This window comes from Medicago sativa, chromosome 4, assembly GCF_051527215.1.
Source record: "Medicago sativa cultivar Bolivia chromosome 4, Bolivia_mono, whole genome shotgun sequence".
NCBI lineage: Eukaryota > Viridiplantae > Streptophyta > Magnoliopsida > Fabales > Fabaceae > Medicago > Medicago sativa.
In genome coordinates this window covers 15,512,430-15,528,280 of record NC_140752.1, presented here as the reverse complement: position 1 = coordinate 15,528,280, position 15,851 = coordinate 15,512,430, and positions in this window count along the sequence as shown.

Sequence of the window (15,851 nt, the reverse complement as noted above, 5' to 3'; positions counted from 1 at the left end):
AAAGAAACATTCTTGCCGGTAGATTAAAGGAGGACGACAAGAAGATTGTACGTGACTTGACCAAGAGCAAGATGCTTCCAAGAAATATTTTGATACACTTGAAGAACAAAAGACCACATTGCATGACAAATGTGAAGCAAGTGTACAATGAACGTCAACAAATATGGAAGGCAAATAGAGGTGACAAGAAGTCGTTGCAATATCTAATCTCGAAGTTGGAGGAGCACAACTATACTTATTACTCAAGAACACAAAGTGAAAGTACTACAATCGAAGATATCTTTTGGGCTCATCCAACATCCGTTAAGTTGTTTAACAATTTTCCAACGGTTTTGGTTATGGACTCCACCTACAAAACCAACATGTACAAGATGCCAATGTTTGAGGTAGTTGGGGTCGCTTCGACCGATTTGACATATTCGGTTGGGTTTGGATTTTTGACACATGAGAAAGAGGAAAATTTGTTTGGGTTTTAAAAATGTTGCGTAAACTTCTTACGTCAAAGATGAATATGCCTAAGGTGATTGTTACCGATAGGGATGGATCTTTGATGAAAGCAGTTGGAATTGTTTTTCCGGAAAGTTATGCAATGAATTGTTACTTTCATGTGCAAGCAAATGTTAAACAAAGGTGCGTCTTAGATTGTAAATATCCTTTGGGAAAAAAGGATGGGAAAGAGGTGAGTAACCGCGATGTTGTCAAGAAGATCATGAGGGCATGGAAAGCTATGGTTGAATCGCCCACTCAAGAGTTATATGCAAATGCATTAGTGGAGTTCCAAGATGCTTGTAGTGATTTCCCTCCTTTCCTAAAGTATGCCATGACCACCTTGAATGAAGTGAAGGAGAAAATAGTGAGCGCATGGACAGACCGTGTGTTGCATCTTGGTTGCATAACCACCAATAGGGTAGAATCGGCTCATGCTTTAGTGAAGAAAAATTTGGACAATAGTGTGGGTGATTTGGGTACATGTTGGGAGAAAATACATGACATGTTGTTGCTTCAGTTCACTGCGATACAAACAACCTTTGGTCAGAGCGTTACCGTGTTGGAACATAGATTCAAAGATGTCACTTTGTACTCCGGCTTAGGTGGTCATATGAGCAATGTTTTTTGGGAAGGAATTCAGAACACATAGTGTCGAACTTCTCATTTTCAAGATAAATTCCATCATTTTTGAAAACAAGAGTGAGAAACATACCATATGGAACGCAAAATTTGGGTTTCTTGAGTTTAGCAGCGTGAATCATGTGATGAATAATGATGACAAGGAAATTGATGTCGAGACCATGAAAGAGGTGGTACATGACCAGAATGTCAGTTTCAGATACTTTATGTTTGCTTCCATTTTGAGGGGTAATGCAGAATTGGCACATGTTGTGGAGAAGCTTGTATTCCTTTTTGAGGTTTGCAGAGACTAGGTCATCATCATATTCATACTTGACGGACATTTCTCGTATGAGATCAAATCGGGACAACACTACATCAGCATATCCTGGTTCTCCATAGCACTTTGGTCCTCTTTGAGGAATGTCCAGAATCACAGCCAGTTTTTCAGCAGACAATTCGATGACTTTGTCTTGAATTTTTGAGACAATCAGATCCTTTTTTGGAAAGGTTTCAACCATGAAGTAAAAGTTTCTTACCACTTCTGGATAGTAAGTTTCTTTGATCTGGAAAAAGTTCATCCAACCTAGTGGTTCAACATATTTGAGAAGATCAATGCCTTCTCTTAGCAGTTTTTCAAAGTTGTATGCCCTTCCCACACCAACAGGTCTTGAGACCCATTTTTTGAATTTACTATTGAGAGAGGGGTCATGCAAAGGGATGCATGTGTTTTTGTTTTGAGAAGCAGAGCATTCCTTTAGTGATTTCCTTTTCTGAATAGCAACTTTGAAATCCTTCTTAATCCTTTCAACCTTTTCAGTGTTTTTCTCTGAATCAGTAGGAGTTTTCTTGAGATTTTTGAGGGGACGATCTTCATCTGAGTCTAAATCAATGAACAAGGCTTCATCGTTTTTATTCTTTGCAGAAAGTCTTGAGGATTTTCGAATAGGTTTAGTCAAGGTTTCAGATGATTTTGCCATTCTAGGTCTAATGATTCGAGTGTAGGTTTTGAGAGGAGCAGAGTTTGTTTGACTCTTTGGTGGTGAGTAAGATAAGGGTTCGGAATTAGGGTTAAGGTTGAGTGGTGACGGCGGAGGTGGCGGAGATGGAGAGTGTTCAGGAGAGGGTGATGGAGAAAGAGAGAAATCAATGTGGTTTCCCTTTGTCTGGCCATTATCGAATGGATTTGGATGAAGATTTTCTTGAAGGTTTTGATGGATGAAGGAAATCTAGGTTTGATTTTATAGAGAGATAAGATAGATAAAGGTTTATGGAGAAGAGGAAACGACTGAGGCAGAAGAGAGAGTAAAGAGTGGTTGGAGAGAGTGAAGGTAGTGATGAGTGGTGTAGAGTAGGCTAGGGAGAAGTGAGATATATGTCCCTTCATTGCTTATTGAGCCGAAATTTTCTTGGAAAGGAGGAGAGAGAGATGGCTAGATTGTACTTGATAGAAACAAAGTAATGATGATAATTATTGACTAGGAGTTAAAACTGAACTTTTTCAGTTGGAGTTTCAAGAGAAGAGTGACAATGCCACTCATGTGAGACTAAGGAGAAGATGAAAAGATTTCTGTTTTATAAAAATAATGAAAATTAGATAAAACAAAATTAAAAAGGTTTTCTAATAATTCTTAATTTTTCTTTGATAAAATTAAATCTTTCCTCCACAAGAGGTTTAGTAAAAATATCAGCTAACTGATTTTCAGTGTCAATAAACATGAGTTCAATTTCCTTTTTGTTTACATGATCACGAATAAAATGATGCTTAATTTCTATGTGTTTTGATCTTGAATGCTGGATGGGATTCTTTGATAAATTAATAGCACTGGTATTATCACATAGAACTTGAATATTTGCGTACCGAGAGAGAAATCTTCTAATTGATTTCTAGTCCATAATACCTGAGAGCAGCAATTTGCAGCGGATATGTATTCAGCTTCTATAGTAGATAGAGCAATGGTGTTTTGTTTTCTACAACACCAGCTGATTAGAGCTTCACCAAGAAATTGACATGTACCACTTGTACTTTTTCTTTCTATTTTGTCTCCGGCATAGTCAACATCGCAATAGGCCATGTGTTTAAAATGAGATCCTTTTTTGTACCAGATACCTATGTCTGTTGTTCCGACAAGATATCTAAAAATTCTTTTGACAGCTATATGATGTGATTCTTTAGGAGCTGTTTGAAATCTGGCACACATTCCTACTGCAAAGACAATGTCAGGTCTGCTTGCAGTTAGGTATAATAAAGATCCTATCATTCCCATGTATTCTTTTTCAGGAAATACTTTTCCATTTTCATCTTTATCCAAACTAGATGATGGATGCATGGGAGTGGACATGATTTTGGCTTCATTCATGTGGTATTTTTTGAGAAGATCTTTGATATATTTCTCTTGACAAATAAAAATACCATTTTTGTGTTGTTTAATTTGTAGACCCATAAAGAATTTAAGTTCTCCTATCATGCTCATTTCGAATTCACTCTCCATGAGTTTAGAAAATTCATCACACATTTTTCATTTGTAGCTCCAAAAATGATACCATCAACATACACTTGAACAATTAATAAATCATCTTTATTAATTTTTCAAAAAAGTGTGGTATCAATTTTTCCTCTTGAAAAGCCATTTTTCAACAAAAATGTGCTTAATCTTTCATACCAAGCTCTTGGAGCTTGTTTCAGTCCATATAGAGCTTTGGTTAGTTTAAATACATGTTTTGGTTTTTGTAAATCTTCAAAGCCAGGAGGTTGATGAACATAAATCTCATCATTTAAAAAAGCACTTTTTACGTCCATTTGAAAAAATTTTATGCATTTATGAGATGCATATGCAAGAAGAATTCTTATAGCTTCTAGTCTTGCTACTGGAGCATGAGTTTCATCATAGTCAATTCTGTTGGAACAAAATGTGTTTAACAATGAACCTTAAAGAGTTTTGATGATAACAAGGTATTAAAAATTGTAAATTGGACTAGCTAATATTTGTTCAAGTGTACAGGACCATAATTAAAAAGTTACATCATTATTGGTTCTAAAAGAGCAAATAAAGAGCAAAGGAAACAGCAAAATTTGAAGCTTGGACGCTCCTGAAGGCAACTTGCTACTGAAGAGAAAAAGCGCTCCTGAAGTTAAGTCGCTTCTGAAGGAAGAATAGTGCTCATGAAGAATAGTGCTCCTGAAGACAAGAGGTCCAGAAGCCACATTATCAGAAGCTGCAGAAGCTGCACTATCAGAAGCTGCAGAAGCTGCCTCATCAGAAGCCATTTCACCAGAAGCTGAAGATCAACTGGATTTGCAAAGATTCAAGGATTGACGAATCATCACTGCAAAAGTTGTCTATTGGATTCGAAAACACATCAAAAGATTAGTGGAATTTTGCAACGGTCATTTCAAAGGTGTTTGAAGACATGTGCTTGCAATTTTGGACGAAAGCGTTGACATTGTACTTTGTACGAACTGTACAACCACCTTCTCCACTACTCTGTTTTGTGTCCACGCTACAAGACAAGAAAACAACTCCAGAATACGGTTTCGCCTGCATAGATGTTCCTTTGGATAAGGAATGGATTTCAAATTGGTTCTTCATAGGACAACAACCAAATCAGGCAAAAGATCAAAGGTGAAAGATCAAGCTTCAACAACGACTCTTTGATGTGCTGGCAATTTCACAACGTCTCTTTCACACCTCTATATAAAGGAGTGAAGACTTAGAGATTTGGTAATGCAAGAACGCCAATACTGAACAACAGACTCTCAACATTCTTACAAGTGCCAAACCTCTGCTGAAATTGTTCTGAATTCACTTAGAATTTCTGTGTCTCAAAGTCATATCTTAGAAATTCTTAAGTCATTGAGTCTGTATCTGATTTGTATTGTGAGCACCTCTGATTGTATATCAAGTGTTCAATCGTAAACAATTTTCTGTGTAATTTTGTTTAGAAGTCTCTTGCAAGTGTGCTTGAGCAAAGGAAGTCTCTTGCAGTTGTGCTTGAGCAAAGGAAGTCTCTTGATTGTGTTCTTGAGCATAGGAAGACTCTTGCAAAGTGTGCTTGAGCAAAGGAAGTCTCAGGCTTGTGTGCTTGAGCAATTGTAATCAGATATTACTCTTAGTGAAATCTCCTTGGAAGTGCAAGGGGGACTGGACTACTTCCGGATTGTGGAAGGAACCAGTATAATTGCTTTGTGTCGTTCTTCTTCTCTCTCTCTGTTTTATTCCGCTGCATTTAGATTCTGATTATCACTTCAGAAGCTGTCTCACTTAGCTTCTGACCAGTGTGTTCAGTTTTTAGGAGAAACGAAGAATTTTCCAAAACACAATTCAACCCCCCCTTCTTGTGTTTTTCTCACCTTCAATTGGTATCTAGAGCCTTGGTCTGTTGCGTAACACTTAAGCGTGCAACAGTCAAAGATCTGAGAAAAACATGTCCACTCCTCCTCCTACTGGTCCTGGTCAAACTAGCTATAATAATGCATCACATGATTATAGTGATGGTAAAAGATCCAGTGTTGGAAAAGTTCCAAAGTTCAATGGAGATGCCGAGGAATTTTCTTGGTGGAAAACCAACTTCTATAGTTATATCATGAGCTTAGATGAAGAGCTATGGGATATACTAGAAGATGGTGTTGGTGACTTAGTCCTTGATGAAGAAGGAGCTGCTGTGGATAGAAAGAAGCATACTCCTGAGCTGAAGAAACTCTAAAAGAAGCATCATATTATCAGAGGAGCTCTTGTCACTGCCATTCCCAAAGTAGAGTACATGAAGATGAGTGACAAATCCACTGCTAAAGTTATGTTTGCTTCTCTCTGTTCAAACTACGAAGGCAGCAAGAAGGTCAAAGAAGCTAAAGCTCTCATGCTTGTACATCAGTACAAGTTATTCAAGATGAAGGATGATGAAACTATTGAGGAGATGTACTCAAGGTTTCAAACCTTAGTCTCTGGGCTACAAATTCTGAAGAAGAGCTATGTTGCTTCTGACCATGTGAGCAAGATACTCAGAAGCTTGCCTGCAAGATGGAGATCAAAGGTGTCTGCCATTGAGGAAGCTAAAGATTTAAACACTTTAAGTGTCGAAGATCTTGTTAGTTCTCTCAAAGTTCATGAGTTAAGTCTTAATGAACATGAGTCTACTAAGAAGAGTAAATCAATAGCTCTTCCATCCAAAGGCAAGTCATCAAAAGCTCTCAAAGTGGTTGAATCTGAAGAAGAAGAACAATCAAGTTCAGATTCTGAACCAGATCCTGCTGAGATGGCTATGCTCTCAAGCAGACTTCAGTATCTGGCCAAAAAGAACAGAAAGTTTCAGGCCAGAAGGGGTAACTTCAGAAGCTCAAGAAAAGAAGATCAGAAGGGATGCTTCAACTGTAAGAAGCCTGGACATTTCATTGCTGAATGCCCTGATCTTCAGAAAGAGAAATCAAAGGACAAGTCAAAGAAATCAACGTTCAAACCAAGCAAATACAAGAAGCAGATTAAGCAGAGTTTAATGGCAACATGGGATGATTTGGAAAGTGAATCTGGATCTGATAAAGAGGAAGCTGATGAAGATGCAAAGGTAGCTGTTGGGTTGGTAGCAACAGCAACTTCAGAAGCTGGATCAGATTCAGACTCAGAAGATGAAAACGAGGTATATTCCAAAATTCCCAGAAATGAACTTCTTGAGTCACTTAAAGAACTTCTTACACATTTTGAAGTAAGAACCAATGAGTTGAAGGATTTAAAAGAAAAATATGCTGATTTAGTACAACAGCAAAAATCAACTCTATTGGATCTGAAAGCTTCTGAACAAGGACTTAGGGGCTTTGACTTCATGTGTAAAACGTATGAAGATCAGCTCAGGTTCTTATGTCAGAAGCTACAAGAAAAGTGTAATGAAAAACCTTTAAGTAACCATGAAATTGCTCTTGAAGATTTCATTATATCTGGCATTGACAGAAGCAGAGTGGCTTCTATGATTTATAGCATTTACAAGAACAATGGCAGAGGAATTGGTTTTCCAGAAGTGAAACTTGAGAAAACCAATCTAAAATCTTGTTGTGAATGCATCAAGGAAGGTCTGAAAACCTTCTTCGTACCAGAAGGTGCTGAGTTGGAAACTGTTGTTCAATCAGAACCTGAATCTTCTGGTTCTAAGGCTAAGATTACTTCAAAGCCAAGGAACTCTAAGTCAAAGGCTATGATCAAATCTGATTCCAAGACTTCAAAAGTTAGGATCCTGAAACGATCAGAACCTATTCCTCAGAGTCTGGTGAAACCAAAATCTGAGGTTCTGAAGTCTAAGTTTCAGAAGAAGACAGTTACTGCTTCTGAAGTACCAAAACCTAAGGTGATGGTTAATCAGAAGCAACCTAACTCACAACACAAAGTACAAGAAGTGAAGAGTAAAGCCTTAAGTACTAACCTTCCAGGACCCATAGGACAATGGGTACCTAAATCTAAAAATGTCATTAATGCAGGTATGTCTAAGAGCAGTGCCAAAGCAAAGATCTTGGTACCTAGACAGCGGTTGCTCAAGACACATGACAGGAGAGAAGTCCGTGTTCCTCAGCCTAACAATGAAAGAGGGAGGAAATGTGAAGTTTGGAGGCAACCAGTCAGGCAAGATCATAGGTACATGAACTATTGGTAATTCCTCTACCTCAATTAATAATGTATGGTTGGTAGATGGTCTTGAACACAACCTTTTAAGCATTAGTCAATTTTGTGATAATGGTTATGATGTGCTTTTTGAGAAACCCAACTGTACAGTAATCAACAAGGAAGACAAATCCATTGTGTTCAAGGGAAAGAGAGTTGACAATGTCTACAAAATCAATTTTTCAGAACTGGCTGATCAGAAGGTGATTTGCCTTCTATCAGTGAATGATAAGAAATGGATGTGGCACAGAAGGTTGGGGCATGCTAACTGGAGATTAATCTCTAAGCTTAGTAAGTTACAACTGGTCAAAGGCCTACCAGACATTGACTATCATTCAGATGCACTCTGTGGTGCATGTCAGAGAGGGAAAATTGTGAAATCATCTTTTAAAACCAAAGACATTGTTTCAACCTCCAGACCCTTAGAACTACTCCATATTGATTTATTTGGACCAGTGAGTACTGCATCCTTATATGGAAGTAAATATGGATTAGTCATTGTTGATGATTACAGCAGATGGACTTGGGTGAAATTCATAAAGAGTAAAGATGTTGCCTGTGATGTATTCAGTAGTTTCTGCACTCAAATTCAATCTGAAAAAGAATCAAAGATTTTGAAAGTCAGAAGTGATCATGGTGGAGAATTTGAAAATGAGCCATTTGAAGCTTTTTGCGAAAAACATGGACTTGTTCATGATTTCTCTTCTCCTAGAACTCCACAACAAAATGGGGTTGTAGAGAGAAAGAATAGAACTTTACAAGAAATGGCCAGAACCATGATTCATGAAAACAATTTACCAAAACATTTTTGGGCAGAAGCAGTGAATACAGCATGTTATGTTCAAAACAGGATCTATATTAGACCGATTTTGGAGAAAACAACATATGAACTCTTTAAAGGAAGAAAACCCAATATCTCTTACTTTCATCAATTTGGATGTACATGTTACATTCTGAACAACAAGCTCTACCTAAAGAAATTTGATGCCAAGGCCCAAAGAGGAATCTTCTTAGGTTACTCTGAAAGGACAAAGGCATACAGAGTGTATAATTCAGAGACACTCTGTGTTGAAGAATCTATGTACGTTAGATTTGATGAAAAAGAGCTTGAAGATAAAACTTCAAAGCAAGATGAAAGTTTTGCAGAGATACAGGTTCCTGAAGTTACTCCAGAACCTGATCAGATAGCTGAATCTGAAGAAAGTCCAGAAGCTGAACCCACATCAGAAGCGCAAGATGAAGCTGCTTCTGATGAACCACAAGATGGCTCACATCAAGCAGATCCTCCCAGAAACACATTCAAACACAAGTCTTCACATCCTGAGGAGCTAATCATTGGAAACAAAGATAGTCCAAGAAGAACAAGATCACACTTTAGACAAGAAGAGTCAATGATTGGACTAATCTCAATGATTGAACCTACAACAGTTGATGAAGCAATTTCAGATGATGGATGGATCTTAGCTATGAAAGAAGAGTTGAATCAATTTCAAAGAAACGATGTGTGGCATCTGGTACCCAAACCTCAGCACAAGAACATTATTGGAACAAAATGGGTATTCAAAAACAAGTTGAATGAGCAAGGAGAAGTAACAAGAAACAAAGCCAAACTTGTTGCACAAGGGTATAGTCAACAAGAAGGCATTGATTACACTAAAACATTTGCTCCAGTTGCAAGATTGGAAGCAATCAGGTTACTTCTTTCCTATGCAGTTAATCATGGCATAATATTATATCAAATGGATGTCAAGAGTGCATTCCTCAATGGTGTCATAGAAGAAGAAGTGTATGTCAAGCAACCTCCTGGATTTGAGGATATTCAATATCCTGACCATGTTTTTAAACTGAAGAAATCACTATATGGCTTGAAACAAGCTCCCAGAGCTTGGTATGATAGACTAAGTAATTTCTTAATCAAGAATGATTTTAAAAGAGGACAGGTTGATACAACACTCTTCAGAAGGACTCTTGGGAAAGATATTCTTGTTGTGCAAATATATGTTGATGATATAATATTTGGTTCTACTAATGCATCTCTTTGCAAGGAATTCTCTAAGTTGATGCAGGATGAATTTGAAATGAGCATGATGGGAGAGCTGAAGTTCTTCCTTGGCATTCAAATCAATCAATGCAAAGATGGAGTCTATGTTCATCAATCAAAGTACACAAAGGAGCTTCTGAAGAAGTTCAAGCTTGAAGATTGTAAAGTGATGAACACTCCAATGCACCCTACGTGCACCTTAAGCAAAGAAGATGAAGGAGCTAAAGTAGATCAGAAGCTGTACAGAGGTATGATTGGTTCTTTGTTATACCTCACTGCATCTAGGCCAGATATTTTATTCAGTGTATGCCTGTGTGCAAGATTCCAATCAGATCCTAGAGAATCTCATATGACTGTTGTCAAGAGAATCTTCAGGTATTTGAAAGGAACAACTAATCTTGGACCCCTTTATAGGAAATCCTTAGATTATAAGCTAATTGGATTCTGTGATGCTGATTATGCTGGTGATAGGATTGAAAGAAAGTCAACCAGTGGCAATTGTCAATTTTTGGGTGATAATCTTATATCCTGGGCTAGCAAAAGACAAACAACTATTGCTATGTCTACAGCAAAAGCAGAATACATTTCAGCTGCAAGTTGTTGTACACAACTACTTTGGATGAAACATCAGTTGGAAGACTATCAGATAACTGCGAATAGTATTCCCATTTATTGTGATAATACTGCTGCTATTTGTTTGTCTAAAAATCCAATTTTGCATTCAAGAGCTAAGCATATTGAAATCAAACACCATTTTATCAGAGACTATGTTCAAAAAGGAATTTTAGATATACAATTCATTGACACTGAAAATCAATGGGCTCATATATTTACTAAGCCTTTAACTGTTGAAAGATTTGATTTTATAAAGAAAAATTTGAACATGCACTACGTGTCTGATTAAAGTTTGCTTGCTCCTGAATAGGATTTTAGGTTCTGAAGTTAGTTCAGAAGCAGTAGTCCATCAGAACCTCTTTATTGAGATTCTGAGGAAAACTCGCTTCTGATGATGACGTCAGCATCTGAAGTCCAGAAGCTGAATTTTCTGCTTCTGAATAGTTGAATTAGTGGAAACGTTGGGAGTTACTTTTTAAGGTAACTTCTGGCCCACTAACTTGGTAGTTACTCTGAGAACTTCTGACGTGGTCTGTATGTGTTGGTGTATAACAAAAAGGGCAATGATGATTCACTAGCTTTGAAAGTACTTTCACGCGCCCCCAATTAGTCATTAATGTTATGTTTGTTTGTCCCTTTTGAATTGCAATCGTTTTACTCTTAACACTTTGTCAATTCACACACTACTCACTCACAACAAACATATTTTCTCTCTCACCTGTTAGTGCGAAGTAAGCGCATTCTCTCAACCCTAGAACCCTAAAATCTTCATCTTCTTCAAATCTTCTTCAATCATCAATGGCATCATCAAGCTCAAAAGTTTCAGAATCTACTTCAAACATGCAAAGCGCACCAGAATCTGGGTCCGTCTACAAAGAAAAGACTATGGATATTCCTTGGAAATCCTTAATCGTCCAAATAGAATCACCGGTGGATTTTGCTTCGCTTAAGAAGTACGAAGTGAAGATGGAAGAGTTGATAGAGACTCAGAAGCTGTCTGAGTTCTTCAAGATGCTAAATGGGCCAACGTATGTGAACTTGGTCAAGGATTTTTGGTTAAGGGCTGAGGTGTATAATGAAAAGCCTGCAAAGGTCGTAAGCAAACAAGCTGGGTCAAAGAAAGGAAAAATGACCATGGATATGAATCATACCTCATTTGATAGCTTAGAAATAAGGTCTGAAGTGATGGGCATTCCTATAACCATCACTGAGGATGTTATAGCTAAAGCTTGCAGAATGAAAGCAGAGGGAAGATTCCAAGAAATAGTCAAGAAGGAAGAAGTCCTGCTACAAGGTTACTACAACACTCTTCTGGGTGGGAAGAAAGATGCCAAACCTTCTGAAATGGAAATTCACAACAGGATGTTGGTGAAATTCAGTAATGATTGCTTTTTTCAAAGAGCAGGAGGGTCTGATCAACCCAACAATCAACAGAAGCTAGCAATTTACTTCATGGCTATTCTGGAAAAGATAAACTTCCCAAGATATGTAATGGATCATCTCTGTTGGGCTATAAATGAAAGCACTACTAGAGGAAGAAAACAAGTACCCTATGGAAGATTGCTTTCTGAGATCTTCTATCAGGGAAGGGTGTTGAACTTCTTGAAACAGACAAGGAGTGCTTCTGATAAATGCTTCGAAGCTTCTACTGCTAAGAAGACTATCTGTAGCAAAAGCTTGCATTCCATGGGTCAGTTCAAGAACGCCCCTCAAGATGAAAAGTGGTTGGAGTTGACCACAGAAGAATCTAAGGCATTCAGGGACTTTCCTTTCATCTTTAAGGAAAGTGACTCTGATTCCCTAGTCCAATCAGTTGCTAAGTACGTCCTGGAGGAAGATGCTAGCCCTCAGGAGGAAGCCGCTCCTGGAAAAGGAAAGAAAGTTAAGGGTGCTACTGAATCAGCAACTGCTACAGATAAGGGCAAGCAAAAGAAGGATGTTAAGAGAAAGAGAGGGAAAGCTGAAACAGTTTACTACAAGGACAAACTGGATGAAGCTTTGGATGAGATAGAGGAAGAAGAGGCAGAGCCCAAGCTGAAAAGAAAGAAGGCTCCACTTGACAAGAAAAGCTCCATGGTTCAAGTGACTCCAGCCATGAAGAGAATGGCTAAGGAACATTCTGATAATTATCTAGCAAATTGGCGAGAAGAAAGAGCTTTGAAGGAATTTGCTAGTGCTGATAATGTAGAGCAAGGACAGATGAATCAGAACGAAAATCCTAGAACTTCAGAAGCTGATGCTCCAGAATCTGATGCTGCAAAGTATAAAGGAAAGAGGCAAAAAAGTTGGTGCTGCTTCTATTCCCTTAAAGAGAAGTAAAGGCAGATCAGAACCCATCATAACTAAGAAAGCATCTGGACCAATCTTCACTCCAATGGTTAAAGTTACTTCTGACATGAAGAAGAAGGCTGATGCAGAAGCTGCTCAGATGCTAGCTGAACTGCAGGAAAGGGGAGCTCAGAAGAGAAGGGATAGGGATGAAAAACTTATAGCCTCAGGCCTTGAACACTGTGATGAGTTCTTCAAGGATAAATCTGAAGAAGTCAAGGAAGTGGCCGTTCAAGCTTTGAAGAAAGTTGGAACCTCAGAAGCTGGCTCTTCAGACAAGATATTTCAAATTCCAGTTACCTCACCCCTCATTTCACCCTCTTCATCACAACCACCTGCACCTGAACCTTCAGAAGACACTTCTGTCTTAGACCATCTTGCTCTCCACTACTCTGGTGAGTTACCTAAAGACAAACCAAACTCAGAAAAAGCCTCTGAGACAACTCCAGAAGCAGCTGCTTCTGATAAAGTTGTTTCAGAAAGCCCCTAACAACAAACTCCTGAACCACATAAACCCACATCACCCCCACAATCACCTATAGCAACCATTGACCCCCAACTCAACAATCAAACAACAACCTCAACACAACAAACTGAAACTGAAACTGACCAACAACCAGAACACACACCTGAACCAACTCCCATGGATATTGACATTTCTCAAGTCAATGTTCAAGACTCAACCTCTACCGCACACATAGCTTCTAACCAGCCATCCACCTCAAACCCATCCCAACACATAACCATTCCAGTCTCTAGCCCTGTTCAAGATCCTGAAATTAGTGATTCTGACCTTGAAACTCTTGAACAACCAACCCCAAACATTATGGAATCTGGATATATCAATACTGAGCTACTCACTATTCTGTGTCAAATGCATGATCTGGTGGATCAAAGAAGGACAATTGATCTCACCAATGCATATGAAGACTCCTGGGCATCACTTCAGAACCGGGCTGCTGAATTTATTGAAGAAATAAAGGCTAAGTGCATCAGAAGCAAGGAAGCTTCTGTCAGAAAGTTAATAGAGCACCTGAAGCAAAGTCTCAGAGTCAGAAGTCCTACACTGCTCCTGGCAAACAATCCATTCTTCTCAGAAATGGATTACTTGACCAGAGATTCAAGGATGTTTAAGCTTCTGAGGCAAAAGATGGCAAAACAGCAGCAAGAGGCTAATGAAAGGGAACAGGCTCTTCTCCAGAGGCAACAATTTCTTGAGGAACAGTTGCAAAAGAAAATTGAAGAAATGGAGAAGATGAAGAAACAACAACAACAACCTAACCCTTAGTACACACCTTAGTGTTTTATTTTGTTTGTTGTTTGTTTTAAATTCTCAGTCTCTGCTTCTGAAACTGTCTTGTTTTAATGTTTATTGCTTTTGAATGCTTAATGGTTCTGATTGTTTATCTGATTCTGATTTCCTGGATAGTCTAGTTATTTACTTATTATACTCTCTTTATGTTTGAGTTTTTCTCACATCTTTTTGTCTTTTATGCTTATTTTCTTTTATTTCGTTTCTTTTGATAATGACAAAAGGGGGAGTATATGTGACAAGTATTTAAAGGCTCTGAGCCCCATTAATGATATTTGAAATTTTTTGAAAAACTTCTATCATTTTTACCTTAATGGTATAAGCTATGAACGAAAGAAGGAGTATCAAAAATCAAGTAAAATTAATTGAACCATTCTTCTTATCTATAAGTTAATTCTTTCAATGATTCAATTTTTTTTAAGCTCTGATAACTATTGTGCGTAAAAGGAATTTAATTAACCTGGATAGAACTTAGGGGGAGCTTACAAACCTCACCTTAAAGACTATCAGACTCAGGGGGAGTTTGAGCTTACAAACCTCAGATTCTGAGCTTACAAACCTCAGGACCCCAAAGTCAACTTGTTAATTAGATTAACAACAATTGATCAATTTTTAAATACTTTTGTTTGTCATCATCAAAAAGGGGGAGATTGTTGGAACAAAATGTGTTTAACAATGAACCTTAAAGAGTTTTGATGATAACAAGGTATTAAAAATTGTAAATTGGACTAGCTAATATTTGTTCAAGTGTACAGGACCATAATTAAAAAGTTACATCATCATTGGTTCTGAAAGAGCAAATAAAGAGCAAAGGAAACAGCAAAATTTGAAGCTTGGACGCTCCTGAAGGCAACTTGCTACTGAAGAGAAAAAGCGCTCCTGAAGTTAAGTCGCTTCTGAAGGAAGAATAGTGCTCCTGAAGAATACTGCTCCTGAAGACAAGAGGTCCAGAAGCCACATTATCAGAAGCTGCATCAACAGAAGCTGCACCATCAGAAGCTGCAGAAGCTGCACCATCAGAAGCTGCAGAAGCTGCCTCATCAGAAGCCATTTCACCAGAAGCTGAAGATCAACTGGATTTGCAAAGATTCAAGGATTGACGAATCATCACTGCAAAATATGTCTATTGGATTCGAAAACACATCAAAAGATTAGTGGAATTTTGCAACGGTCATTTCAAAGGTGTTTGAAGACATGTGCTTGCAATTTTGGACGAAAGCGTTGACATTGTACTTTGTACGAACTGTACAACCACCTTCTCCACTACTCTGTTTTGTGTCCACGCTACAAGACAAGAAAACAGCTCCAGAATACGGTTTCGCCTGCATAGATGTTCCTTTGGATAAGGAATGGATTTCAAATTGGTTCTTCATAGGACAACAACCAAATCAGGCAAAAGATCAAAGGTGAAAGATCAAGCTTCAACAACGACTCTTTGATGTGCTAGCAATTTCACAACGTCTCTTTCACACCTCTATATAAAGGAGTGAAGACTTAGAGATTTGGTAATGCAAGAACGCCAATACTGAACAACAGACTCTCAACATTCTTACAAGTGCCAAACCTCTGCTGAAATTGTTCTGCATTCACTTAGAATTTCTGTGTCTCAAAGTCATATCTTAGAAATTCTTAAGTCATTGAGTCTGTATCTGATTTGTATTGTGAGCACCTCTGATTGTATATCAAGTGTTCAATCGTAAACAATTTTCTGTGTAATTTTGTTTAGAAGTCTCTTGCAAGTGTGCTTGAGCAAAGGAAGTCTCTTGCAGTTGTGCTTGAGCAAAGGAAGTCTCTTGATTGTGTTCTT